Source organism: Schistocerca piceifrons, chromosome 8, assembly GCF_021461385.2.
Source record: "Schistocerca piceifrons isolate TAMUIC-IGC-003096 chromosome 8, iqSchPice1.1, whole genome shotgun sequence".
Classification (NCBI taxonomy): Eukaryota; Metazoa; Arthropoda; class Insecta; order Orthoptera; family Acrididae; genus Schistocerca; species Schistocerca piceifrons.
The window spans coordinates 135,424,258-135,438,039 of record NC_060145.1 but is presented as its reverse complement, the minus strand read 5'-3'; the positions used below and the strand labels follow the sequence as shown (position 1 = coordinate 135,438,039).

The window sequence follows — 13,782 nt, the reverse complement described above, 5'->3', positions numbered from 1 at the left end:
GACGCACTGTGATCAGGCTGTCGGCCGATGTGGCCACGTATTCTGGCGACTGCGTCTGCCGACCGTTGTTGGTGCGACTCTGAACGCCACATGCCTGAAACTCGCGCAATCTTGCGACTCTGGCTGAGTCAGCATTTCCGTGCGTCACACGTGCTGTGTGGTACTACGTCACGAAGACCTCGGGCGTTCGTTAGCTCTTGCGCCGTAAGCGCGCAGAACGGCTGCTGGCGGAGCAGCCGTGGAAGCGCAGATATCAGATCTGCAGCCAGTTCCCACAAGTCAGCGTGCGCCGGTATATCTGTTCGCGACCAGCGACACCTAGTGTGTGTGCGCTGTGGTGCAGTCACAAGCAGGCAGCAAGCGCCGTTTCGTCGTAGGGCCACTGATCACCAGTCAGCTGACGGACACAAGGTAAGACCTGACCTGCTTTTACACAAGTGTGTATATACATTTCAGAAGTACTAATGCTTGACACACGTTACGCAACAACGTGAACTTGACCAAAGTGACGGCATGGCTATGTTTACGTCAGCAATCATAACAGTGTACACTCCAACATCCTCACAAGCAGAGCAGTGCCACACACTATTCGTCTACATGACGATGATTTACGTAGTAAAAGAATTAAACATTTACCGGCATCTGCTGAATATCACTTTGATAACGTTTATTCACAGTGTAATATGTGAGGCGTTCAGTGCACAAGCGAATAAGAAAGTTCTCAGAAAAACAGACATGATACGGTTGACAAGATCGTACGAAAAACCTGCATGATAATTACAAGGAAACGTTTACAGCCTTTCAATGTATCTGAATCATAAAAGATATTTCGTATAATGTATTCCCATACAGAATAATGGCAAATTTAAGTGGTATTACTTGCTGCATTCAAAAGAAAAGTAAAACTTTGGATTTGATTCTTTTGTGCACCGAATGTATTATTGTCATATCTTCCCCTTTGTTCTAGTCTTCAGGTTTTATTAAAGAAACAGTTATGAAAATCCCTTTTCTGAAATATATAATTATAGTTTTGCGCCTTCTCTTTGCTCGTAGTAAATATTTCCCAACAGGAACTTAAAGCGATTTAGATTCACTTTCATCTGCTTGCTCTTGCAAAGCAGAGGAAGTTCTTGTTCCAGTGTTGCACGGTAGGTTATTGAAAACATGGTGATAGCCAGATGGAATGTACAGCAGTAAATACTCCACGTCCTTTTCCTTCGCTTTTGTTGCTGATTGACGAGTAGTATAAAGAGGGTCCTGTTGGATGTTACGAAAGTAAGTCATGAGATGCCCATGCTTCTTTAAGTCGATTTCGACAAATTACACATCAGGGCTCTGAGGCTGCTTAAACGTAAGGGTAAATGGGTATTCTATTTCATAATGTAACCACCTCATTGTCAGCCATTTGATCCTTTTTTTCTGCACATTATTGAATTCTCCAAGTTTCTCTCAGTGGGAAGTCTGCGAATTTTATTTTGATGAAATAATTAAACTAAACCCTCAGCTGCCAACAAGTGTTGTTGACATACCTCAATGTGGACAGCTGAAAATGTGTACCCCAAACGGGACTCGAACCCAGGATCTTCTGCTTACATGGCAGACGCTCTATCTATCTGAGCCACCTAGGGCACAGAGGATAGCGCGGCTGCACGGACTAATCCCTTGCACGCTTCCCGCGAGACCCACATTCCCAACTGTCCACAAATTACATTCGTAATGTTCCTAAAGGATATTTGCCCAATCACTCATTACTCGCGCCAACTAAGGTGACGATTCGCGTAAGAATTCGGGCAAAGTGTGCGCGTGGTCTCGTTCCTAGGCAACGGCCAAAGACCTGCAATACAGGGCCGCAGCTGTCGACAAAAAACTGGCGTGCGCAAGGCTCACAAATGTAGTTGCCTTATGAACGTGCACAGGTAGTAATCTAGACAAGTGACACCACCTGTTTGTATTATGGTGGCAAGAGAGATGTTTAACCTCGGAAACGAGGTACTGGGGCGCGTGCGTACTGAAGGAAGCAGACGTAACGTGTGGTATTCCATTAACTTGTCGGGTAACAACCAACCTGACTGGGCATACGAAACACTGACACGGTCATATCCTCGAATGGTCGTGGTCTAATGCACCTTCTTGTTCAGTTCCAACCATCTTGTGTTTTTACTACTCATGACTTGTTGAATTACATCACAATAGTGGAGATTACGGCAAGAAAGGAAGAATGAATTGGTTGTTGGTGTTAATAACGATCATCCTCCTTTACCTCCTCTGCATTACGGCAGATGACGTCACTGAGCACGTTTGTTCTGTGCATGCAGTACACGTGACGCGCCTAGTTGTTTCCACTGCACTCTGTGGAATACGAGGGTTCTGTTATAGTTCACTAACCTGCTATCTTCAAGTTGATGTCCCAGTGCAGAAAACAACACGCAGGTCGTAGGTTCTGTATCTTGAGGCCGAAACTGACTTTTAGCGAGGTTCTGTTCTGAAATAATGTATCACTTCTTTGGGATGCCACTCGCATATTTTAATATAGCCACACGAGAAGACTACATGATCTTAACACAACACCTTCTGATACAGCAAAGTACATGATCAAACACAATGTTTACGAAAATGTATTTTTACACTATTTTTGGAACGTGTCTGTGCCTCATGACTACTGGAGTGAATCTTTTAATACTGAATACTGGCAAACACGTCCTGCCACAGACAACGTGACTCTACATCTCGACTGCCTAATCCAGAGTGACGAACAGGAACTTAAATAAAAATTGGAAACACATCCTACGACAGACATGTCTGTTCTTCTCGACTGCCTAATCCAGTGTGACGAACAGCCCGAAACAATTTGTGCGCCACACCAGAAAAGGCGTGACCCGAACGCTGCCGAAGTACTTCGTCTGCAATTTCGTCAGTCTTTTGATTTTGATTTTAATTGTTTTTAATAATTCTAAAATGACTGATTGATAGTCAGCTGTTGAGAGATATATATATTAAAAAGAGAATCATTCCAATGAGTAGTTTAACTAATAATAATAACTATAACGTTTTGGTGCCCTTGCTCCGAACACAGCAGCCAATCACAGAGCAGTAGCATTTCTCACGGGAATGGTACCGAAACTAACATGTCACAGGTACCTCGGACCACATTTCGTCATCTATATACTTCTTTCATCTCCACTGCTCTGGGAACAGCTTCTTGGAGCCTAATATGATGGCTGACTAAGCCAGAAATATTACAAGATTCAGTAGAACGAGTGACTGCATGAGTTTGCAGTTCACATCGTGCGGAAATATGCTCCCAAACATTCTGGGGGCATGGAGGCGGGTGCAAGTCCTCCGGCAGACGTGGCGGCAGAATTCTCCGTCCAGTTTAAACACTCATCCAGTCGCCAATCCTTTGGGACGCTTCTTGCTCCAGCGACGTACCATAGACTGCAGCTAGAATTGGCGAAAATTTTACCGTAGTGCTTTTAGGAACGGCAGGCCCAATCGTCTTTCCTCTGTTGAGTGATTTTAGTTGATCTGTTGTACGACCACTTATTTCAAAACGTCATGTCGACGTCTCCCAGATGGCTGAAACAAGTAACTGTACTACCAGCTTCCTCAGCGGAGACTGAATCCAGTCTCAGGCTTATCTGTATCATCTTCCTTTCATTTCTAATACAATCACTGAGCGACCGTAAAGACAGGTTTTGATCTGTCCACTCACTTTACCTATAAGGAAAACTAGCTAGGATTTTTTGTCAGGTCGGTTGCTGAACACACTGAACACTTCTCCATATACTTTTGCTTTTCAGTAAAGCTTTGAATTGATTAAAATCTGAAATGACACTCTCTTTAATTTTGTAGGAAGTTCATATCATTGCTATTGAACCATTAAGAGTCTGTCGCATGTCACACAATCTTTTTCACCATACACATGTCAAAGACACACATGTCCAAGACACAAGCTTTCAGTCTATTCCCGTCATTAATTATGGTTGATTCACATGTAAAGAATTTTAGACCGTCTTGGACTTTTTTCGTCACTGGCACCAATCACTAGTTTAGTGGAAAATTTAAGTTCATGAATTTTAAACTACACTCCTGGAAATGGAAAAAAGAACACATTGACACCGGTGTGTCAGACCCACCATACTTGCTCCGGACACGGTGAGAGGGCTGTACAAGCAATGATCACACGCACGGCACAGCGGACACACCAGGAACCGCGGTGTTGGCCGTCGAATGGCGCTAGCTGCGCAGCATTTGTGCACCGCCGCCGTCAGTGTCAGCCAGTTTGCCGTGGCATACGGAGCTCCATCGCAGTCTTTAACACTGGTAGCATGCCGCGACAGCGTGGACGTGAACCGTATGTGCAGTTGACGGACTTTGAGCGAGGGCGTATAGTGGGCATGCGGGAGGCCGGGTGGACGTACCGCCGAATTGCTCAACACGTGGGGCGTGAGGTCTCCACAGTACATCGATGTCGTCGCCAGTGGTCGGCGGAAGGTGCACGTGCCCGTCGACCTGGGACCGGACCGCAGCGACGCACGGATGCACGCCAAGACCGTAGGATCCTACGCAGTGCCGTAGGGGACCGCACCGCCACTTCCCAGCAAATTAGGGCCACTGTTGCTCCTGGGGTATCGGCGAGGACCATTCGCAACCGTCTCCATGAAGCTAGGCTACGGTCCCGCACACCGTTAGGCCGTCTTCCGCTCACGCCCCAACATCGTGCAGCCCGCCTCCAGTGGTGTCGCGACAGGCGTGAATGGAGGGACGAATGGAGACATGTCGTCTTCAGCGATGAGAGTCGCTTCTGCCTTGGTGCCAATGATGGTCGTATGCGTGTTTGGCGCCGTGCAGGTGAGCGCCACAATCAGGACTGCATACGACCGAGGCACACAGGGCCAACATGGTGTGGGGAGCGGTCTCCTACACTGGCCGTACACCACTGGTGATCGTCGAGGGGACACTGAATAGTGCACGGTACATCCAAACCGTCATCGAACCCACCGTTCTACCATTCCTAGACCGGCAAGGGAACTTGCTGTTCCAACAGGACAATGCACGTCCGCATGTATCCCGTGCCACCCAACGTGCTCTAGAAGGTGTGAGTCAACTACCCTGGCCAGCAAGATCTCCGGATCTGTCCCCCATTGAGCATGTTTGGGACTGGATGAAGCGTCGTCTCACGCGGTCTGCACGTCCAGCACGAACGCTGGTCCAACTGAGGCGCCAGGTGGAAATGGCATGGCAAGCCGTTCCACAGGACTACATCCAGCATCTCTACGATCGTCTCCATGGGAGAATAGCAGCCTGCATTGCTGCGAAAGGTGGATATACACTGTACTAGTGCCGACATTGTGCATGCTCTGTTGCCTGTGTCTATGTGCCTGTGGTTCTGTCAGTGTGATCATGTGATGTATCTGACGCCAGGAATGTGTCAATAAAGTTTCCCCTTCCTGGGACAATGAATTCACGGTGTTCTTATTTCAATTTCCAGGAGTGTATTAAGACACTAGTCGCAAATGCTTCTTATCCACTTTATCCTCAAGCAATTTTTAAATACTTTCCTCTCTGTTAGATTTGCCGACACAGTTCTCCTTGGTGTTAACTTTCTTTCCTGTTGATACGATTTTTCTGATTAATCATCATTTGGATCCAAGGTCTGCAAATAACTGAACTGCATGGCGCTCAATACTCAATATACTGAGAGGTTTATTATTCTTGCCGTTTATCTTCAGAACTCTTTCTTGGGAAGGGAGACAAGGAATTATTTACCATTATAGGTGTAAAGATATCCATGACAGTTTCTATAACGATGTAACGGAAACTGACAATACTTGGATACATTTTATTTGCTATATTTTTATTTGGTGTATTCCCTTTCGAATGACAGGGCGGAATAGTTCTGTGGTTAGCACACTGGATTCCCATTCGGAAGGACGACAGTTCAAACCAGCGTCTGTACATCTAGACGTAGGTTTTCCGTGATTTCTCTAAACCTCTCCAGGAAAATGCTGGCATTGTCCCTTTCAAATAGCGCGGTCGATATTCTTCCTCAATCTTGAAACATTGCGAGCTTGTCCTCCGTCTCTAATGATCTCGATGTCGACGGGACGTCACACCCTAATCTTCCTTCCTTCCTTCTCGAGATAGGCCTATCTTCAACTGACAACTCATCTGTTGTTACGACAGATTACTGTATGCTAAATTTCTTCATTAACAGTATCATTTAACAGTAGTATTATCTACAGTGACTTGTACGATAATCACACCAGTCACGTTATCCAACGACCTACTTTCATTTTCCTTCTATTACGAGATCAATGGTGAAATACACGCCTGTGTTATTAATCTTTTCATATATCAGTTTCTTTGACGTGACTGCTATGTTATGATGTAAAACCACTCCTTCAAATCCAGAATTGAAATTTTCGGGGGATACTGTGTATCTGTGTTAGAGATTCTGCTGCATTGCAGTTCTAATTATCTCTGCAAAGCACTCACGTTTTCCGTGCTACAGTTGTAAACGTGTCATTCTTCTCGGTCCTGTCCTACAATGGTTCCAGGGATTTGGAAAAAAACGATGAATAGGTTTTTAAAAGCAGTTTTTAAGCTAATAATTTATACATTTGGTGCCTTTTTCCGAACCCAAGCTAAATATATCTTGTTCTCGAAACATCTTGTCGTCAATTCACACCATCATTGCTAAGCATTTACTTTGTGTGTGGCTTCAGTTATATCTCTGTAATCGTCTAAAACGTCGTTATCTCAAGTTTGACTTACTAGTTAATAAATCAATTAAGAGACTGCATCCACATCTCACAACTTCTAATCTTATTAGACTTTAACTAGTTACTCGTGTTTTAGTGAGCCAACAAAAAGTCTATTTTAGTTATCAGCAGAACCCAGACGCCTCAGTTAATTATATTTTTCTGAACCTTTAAGATATTTTCTTCATGCCAAACCATGCATTTTTACTGTTATGTCCCCGTCGAAAGGACCAAAATTTGGAAACTATACTTAAGCTAAATGTCCTCCTACCATTTTTATAAATAAATTCATACTGAAGAACAATAAGCACAGAAGTTTACTTCGGGGAACAGATTTCGACCTATAAGAACACCTTTATACAAACAATTAAACCGGCTAGCATCATAAAAAAATACGAATAGAACGTTCGTATTTTCTTTTGTTTTCAAAGTTTATGGCGAGATTCCATTTACCTCCTAAAGAGACTGGTTCAGTATCAGTTGGTTGGTTGGTTGGGGGAAGAGACCAAACAGCGAGGTCATCGGTCTCATCGGATTAGGGAAGGATGGGGAAGGGAGGCGGCCGTGCCCTTTCAAAGGAACCATCCCAGCATTTGCCTGGAGCGATTTAGGAAAATCACGGAAAACCTAAATCAGGATGGCCGGACGCGGGATTGAACCGTCGTCCTCCCGAATGCGAGTCCAGTGTGCTACCACTGCGCCACCTCGCCCTGTTCAGTATCAGTACATTATGGCCATTAAAATTGCTACACCACGAAGATGACGTGCTGCAGACGCGAAATTTAACCAACAGGAAGAAGATGCTGTGATATGCAAATGATTAGCTTTTCAGAGCATTCACAAAAGGTTGGCGCCGGTGGCGACACCTACAACGTGCTGACATGAGGAAAGTTTCCAACCGATTTCTCATACACAAACAGCAGTTGACCGGCGTTGCCTGGTAAAACGTTGATGTGATGCCTCGTGTAAGGAGGAGAAATGCGTACCATCACGTTTCCGACTTTGATAAAGGTCGGATTGTAGCCTATCGCGTTTGCGGTTTATCGTATCGCGACATTGCAGCTCGCGTCGGTCGAGCTCCAATGACTGTTAGCAGAATATGGAATCGGTGGGTTCAGGAGGGTAATACGGAACGCCGCGCTGGATCCTAACGGCCTCGTATCACTAGCAGTCGAAATGACAGGCATCTTATCCGCATGGCTGTAACGGATCGTCAGCCATGTCTCGATCACTGAGTAAACAGATGGGGGCATTTGCAAGACAACAACCATCTGCTCGAACAGTTCGACGACGTTTGCAGCAGCTTGGACTATCAGCTCGGAGACCGTGGCTGCCGTTACCCTTGACGCTGCATCACAGACAGGAGCGCCTTCGCTGGTGTACTCAATGACGAACCTGGGTGCACGAATGGCAAAACGTCATTTTCCTGATGAATCTGGTTCTGTTTACAGCATCATGATGGTCACATCCGTGTTTGGCGACATCGCGGTGAACGCACATTGGAAGCGTGTATTCGTCACCGCCATACTGGCGTATCACCCGGCGTGATGGTATGGGGTACCATTGGTTACACGTCTCGGTCACCTCTTGTTCGCATTGACGGTACTTTGAACAGGGGACGTTACATTTCAGATGTGTTACGACCCGCGGCTCTACTCTTCATTCGATCCCTGTGAAACCCTACATTTCAGCAGGATAACGCACGACCGCATGTTGCAGGTCCTGTAGGGGTTTCTCTGGATACAGAAAATGTTCGACTGCTGCCCTGGCCAGCACATTCTCCGTATGTCTCATCAATTGAAAACGTCTGGTCAATGGCGGCCAAGCAACTGGGTCGTCACAATACGCCAGTCACTACTCTTGATGAACTGTGGTATCATGTTGAAGCTGCATGGGCAGCTGTACCTGTACACGCCGTCCAAGCTCTGTTTGACTCTATGCCCAGGCGTATCAAGGCCGTTATTACGGCCAGAGGTGGTTGCTCTGGGTACTGATTTCTCAGGATCTATGCATCCATATTGCGTGAAAATGTAATCACAAGTCAGTTCTAGTATAATATATTTGTCCAATGAATACCCGTTTATCATCTGCATTTCTTCTTGGTTAAGCAATTTTAATGGCCAGTAGTGTAATTTACTCACTGCAATTTTTGAAACGAATGTCCGGCGTAGCGCAGATGATATGGGTAACGGTTCATTTCTCTTTAGGCGCCATGCGAACCTGTCAACAGTTAACGCACAGCTTGGGTAGTAGTGGTTTCGTACGGCTGCTCACTCTTTTTAGGGTTCCGTATCTTATTTGGTGGAAAAAAAACAGCGCTTGTGGGATTAGTTTATCCCTCTTTGTCTTTGTCCAACTGGTGAAAGCGCATTTCTCTACTTGAGAATTACGTCTCCAAATAAGGCCTACGATCGGTTGATGATTTTAAAAGTGAAGTTTTTATGTCAGTACAGTTGATTAACACGACCATTTATGGCACACAATTTGATACTCGCAAACTCAGAAATCAACACCTGTAGAGTATTTCCGGTTGACCCAAAATCATAAAATTTGGCAAGATGCAATGTTTCAGACGACAACCAAAGGAAAAAAAAAATCCGAAAACTGTGTATCTGTACCTACGTCACACGTCTTTCTCTCATTTGTTACCGGACTGTCTCTGTCTGTTCGTCTGTTAAGACCCTTTTTTCTCAGGAACGTGTAGACATATCAATTTGAAATATATGTCAAGTATAATAAACGTTAGTACCTAAGTCAATGCATTCAAAAGCTACCGCTATTTCCTTTATATTTTTGATGTTTGCAAACTTGGTCATCAAAAGTTACAGGGTACTTCCTGTTGACCTAGAATCATTAAGTTTGGCAAGTAGCAAGGTTTCATACTACAGCCAAAGGAAAAATCCAAAAAACGTGGATTTGTAATTATAACAGACGAGGAAACTTTGTCTGTCTGTCCGTCTGCCTGTTAAGACCTCTTTTTTCTCAGAAACGGGTAGACGTTTCACGGTTGAAGTTCATCATATACTAAGGTCTAAGGTCCCTTGGTGGTATAATAAAAGTTAGCTTTCAAATCAACTCATTCAAAAGATACGGGCATTAATGTCACATAATTTGATACTCGCAAACTTACTCACTAAAACCTATACCGTACTTCCCCTTCACGTCCAATTAGGCAAGAAGAAACTTTTCACAGTACAAGTAAAGGGGGAAAATCGGAAAATTGTTAATTTTTAATTATACCATACGAAAAAAGTATTTTCGTCATTTGCTATTCGACTTCCGACCTGAACCATGCTCGAAAGTCTGGGACCAATATGTTGTCAATCTCCATATCGATGATAGGGAAAAATAATGGTGTTTATCGATTCCTGGAATGGATGAACTGTCCATACATATAATTAAGTTTGTACGGAAACCCGGTGCGTGAGTCTTACGTAGCTGAGTCTCCGGATCTTTGTCGGACTATGTACTCATGCTTGTCAACCCAAAGTTGTGATACTGAAATGTACACGAATCAGAATATCCGAAGTTTTTCAACGGAGCACTTTCATCTGCATCTAGAACTGCACTCCGGAAACCGCTATACGATGTGTTCTATCACACAGTCTTATTGCTGCGTTCACTGGTATTGCTGGATATAAACTGCTACCATGATATTTCAGTGTAAACTCGAATAACTAATTTTGCCTTCAGGTACATTAGGAAAGATAAAACCGTTATTTCAGGTACGGTATTTTTATCTGAAACTCACAAAATAATAAGTTACTGGAATAATTACTTAGACGGATAAACTCACTAAACATTACTCTCTCCGCCGAGTTATGAACATTATTTAATTAGTTGTTTTCCAACAATATATCGTATTTTTTTAAAAACAGAACATATTTTTTATTATGTAGCCGTAGCATATAAATTAACAGCGTACAAATTAATAAAAATCAAATTTTTACCAATTTTAGTTTCGAAACTAGAAACGTTCGAAGTTTGGGGTGTGAGCTACTTACCACGGAGCGATAAACTTCTTCGATGGGCTGTTTGAAGTCATTGTCGGTTACTTTGTAGAATGTATCCTCACACTGGCGTAAACAGAACAGGTCGGAATGCGCAAGCAAACGAGGTTCATTGTGCGTGGAATAAACATGGCACACATAGCCAATGAAATGTCCTAGTCGAAGCGATCCATCAGGCATTACACACTTACCTGTTGAACAACGGCTTCAAGGAACAAGTACAAATAGTTAGAGACGGCGTGACGGTGAGATGAACACTAGCAAGGAAGGACTATGCCAGCAAACGGGGAATTGCCTTACGTCTGTGTCGCGAATAATGCACACAATTTCACAAGTACCCCTTATCATTGACACAGGAAATGAAAAGGAAAGATTTCCGTAGGAGAGTTAGTTTCTGCGATTTGGCTGTGAATAATTTCATCCTAGGTGCCTCACAAAGCGTTGCGTTCTCGCATGAATCCACGCTTACAAACTATGATGCAATGAATCCTCATAATACGCACTAATTGGCCACAGAAAACCCTTGGTAGGTAACTCGTCTCAAAAATCCAAGAGCGTGGTCCTAACTTTTATCGCTGACAGTTCAGGTCCTCTGCTGGGAAATTTCAGTCTGGACACCAGTGACAGATCGATGTGGAAGCAGCACAATGTCACGCAGCTCATACTGCTCATGATGATGTGCAAGAAATTAAAAATTTCCTGCAAGGAGGTTAGGACGCTGTGGTTCTCGGGAATGGCCCGCAGGCTCGCTCAGTTTAACGGAATTAGATTTCTTTTTATGGAGATGTGTAAGAATCCTGTTTTTCACCAAACAACCCAGATGATTTCAGACAATGCATCGAGGAAGTCTGTCATTCCGTGACGCCAGTAGCTTCATGTTGCATCCGCACCTAAAACTTACGGCGGGGTTAGGGATTTTCTCTGTCTCGTGAGGACTGGGTGTTGTGTGATGTCCTTAGGTTAGTTAGGTTTAAGTAGTTCTAAGTTCTAGGGGACTGATGACCATAGATGTTAAATCCCATAGTGCTCAGAGCCATTTGAGCCTAAAACTTAGAACGTTTCTAGCTCCTTAACTAAAACTGACAGAAATTTCATTTAAAATCATTTGTACGTAGTTCGTATAAAAACATCAGCTACACATTAGGGAAAAAATTGACCACGTGCGGGTAGGATTTGCGTTCTGAGGGTTCTGTACGTACTTAAGTACGTGTGTACACACTTCATCTATTCAGGGAATCGATAATCTCTTATCGACATCGATACTGGCAAGATAATGGGCTCGAGAATGCACGACTTTCGAATGTTTTAATTTTAAGTTTGAAGTCGGGTAACAAATGACAAGAAAATTGCTTTTCATGTGCTACAATTACAAATTAACAGGTTTCTGGTTTTTCCTTTACTTATACTGTCAGTTCTTTCTTATTATCAAATTTAACGATTATACGTCAAGGGGAAGTGTCCTACAGGTTCTAATGAGTGATTTAGCGAGTGTATGTGACATAAGTGGTCGTATCTTTTGATTGCGTTGACTTAAAAGCTTAACTTTTTCGCACCACCAAGGCACCACAAATTTCGGTACGTGACATAAATTTCAACTTGATATGTCTATCCATTCCTGAGAAGGCGGATTTTTAACTGACGGATAGTCAGACATACATGTGGACAAGTGATGCTACAAGGGTTCTATTTTTACCGATTTTCGCACGGAACCCTATAAATAATGTGTCGTTTATAAAATTATGCTTGTTGTTGCGATTATTTGTAAGATAACTAAATAACTGTTCTCACAACTGCTCAGAAAGAAACTGATTCTCACCATTACCTACCGAAATAAATATTTCCTTGACTTATTACTTTGTAAGTTGCCGAGAAACACGCCTTATCTAAAACACAATGTATATAGGACGATGCAATAATTTCGTTACTCGCCTTAGAACCTACGCTTTCGGAACTTTAATGGCAACGCTTTACTAGGCGCAGAATATATGTGCTTTAGCGCCTCCAGCTAGACTTTCGTGAGGATTTGTGTGACACTAGCGATGATTTAAAAACTCTGTACCGAAATATAAACATCTTTGCATTTTCTTCGCCTCTGTCATTAGTCCAGCTGACGAACAGTACGTAAGTGTCCAGCTCTAACCTGACAGAGTATTTTGTGGGTTAGGTCTTTTGGCGTGGGGTCCACACGTTTCTTCGGATATTCCACATCTAGATGAAACGCCTCATTCTTGATTAGATCCGCGCCATTGGACCACCGATGTAGTTGACGCCTTGCGTCATTCCAAAAGAGACGAAAGCGCGACTCGTTAGCTCACACCAAACAGTTTAAACATCTAACGTGTCTCCAGAATCAGATTTTCACTCTGCAGCGGAGTGTGCGCTGATATGAAACTTCCTGGCAGATTAAAACTGTGTGTCGGACCGAGACTCGAACTCAAGCTGGGTAGCTCATTTGGTAGAGCACTTGCCCGCGAAAATCAAAGGTCCCGAGTTCGAGTCTCGGTCTGGCACACAATTTTTAATCTGCCAGGAAGTTTATCTAACGTGTTGCCACCAGGGCAAATAAGGGCTGAGGTTAGCTCGCGTCGGTTAAACGAAACTAGTCAAAAATGTGATCGATGGTTTATCTGTCCCTTAAAATGAATCTGTAATGGTGTACGTGCAAAGAAAACCGACCGCGCGGTCTCTGGTGCCTTACCACGGTTCGCGCGGCTGCTCCCACCAAAGTTTTGAGTCCTCCCTCGGGCATGGGTGTGTGCGTTATCCTTAGCGTAAGTTACTTTCAATTAGATTAAGTAGTGTGTAAGCCTAGGGATCGATGACCTCACCAGTTTGCTCCCATTGGAACTTACCAAAAATTTCCAAATTTTTGCGAGGGAAACCGATAAAGTAAATATTGATTTTTAAAAACAAAAAATACATGAACATTTCTATTTTTTGGCCTAAAATATGATGCTGACATGTGAGTGAATAGTAATGCTCATGGATAAACGCAAGTACAAAGGCGC

At 43.7% G+C, this 13,782-nt stretch overlaps 1 protein-coding gene across 1 annotated transcript in view; it reads left to right on the top strand.

The window, feature by feature from the left end:
- Positions 1-232: 232 nt before the first annotated feature.
- The window catches only part of LOC124711750 (UDP-glycosyltransferase UGT5-like), a 121,940-nt gene continuing 108,390 nt past the window's right edge, over positions 233-13,782 (top strand). The window contains exon 1 of the mRNA XM_047241963.1: positions 233-411. The gene's annotated coding sequence lies outside the window, so the exon portion shown is untranslated. The remainder of the gene's footprint in view (positions 412-13,782) is intronic.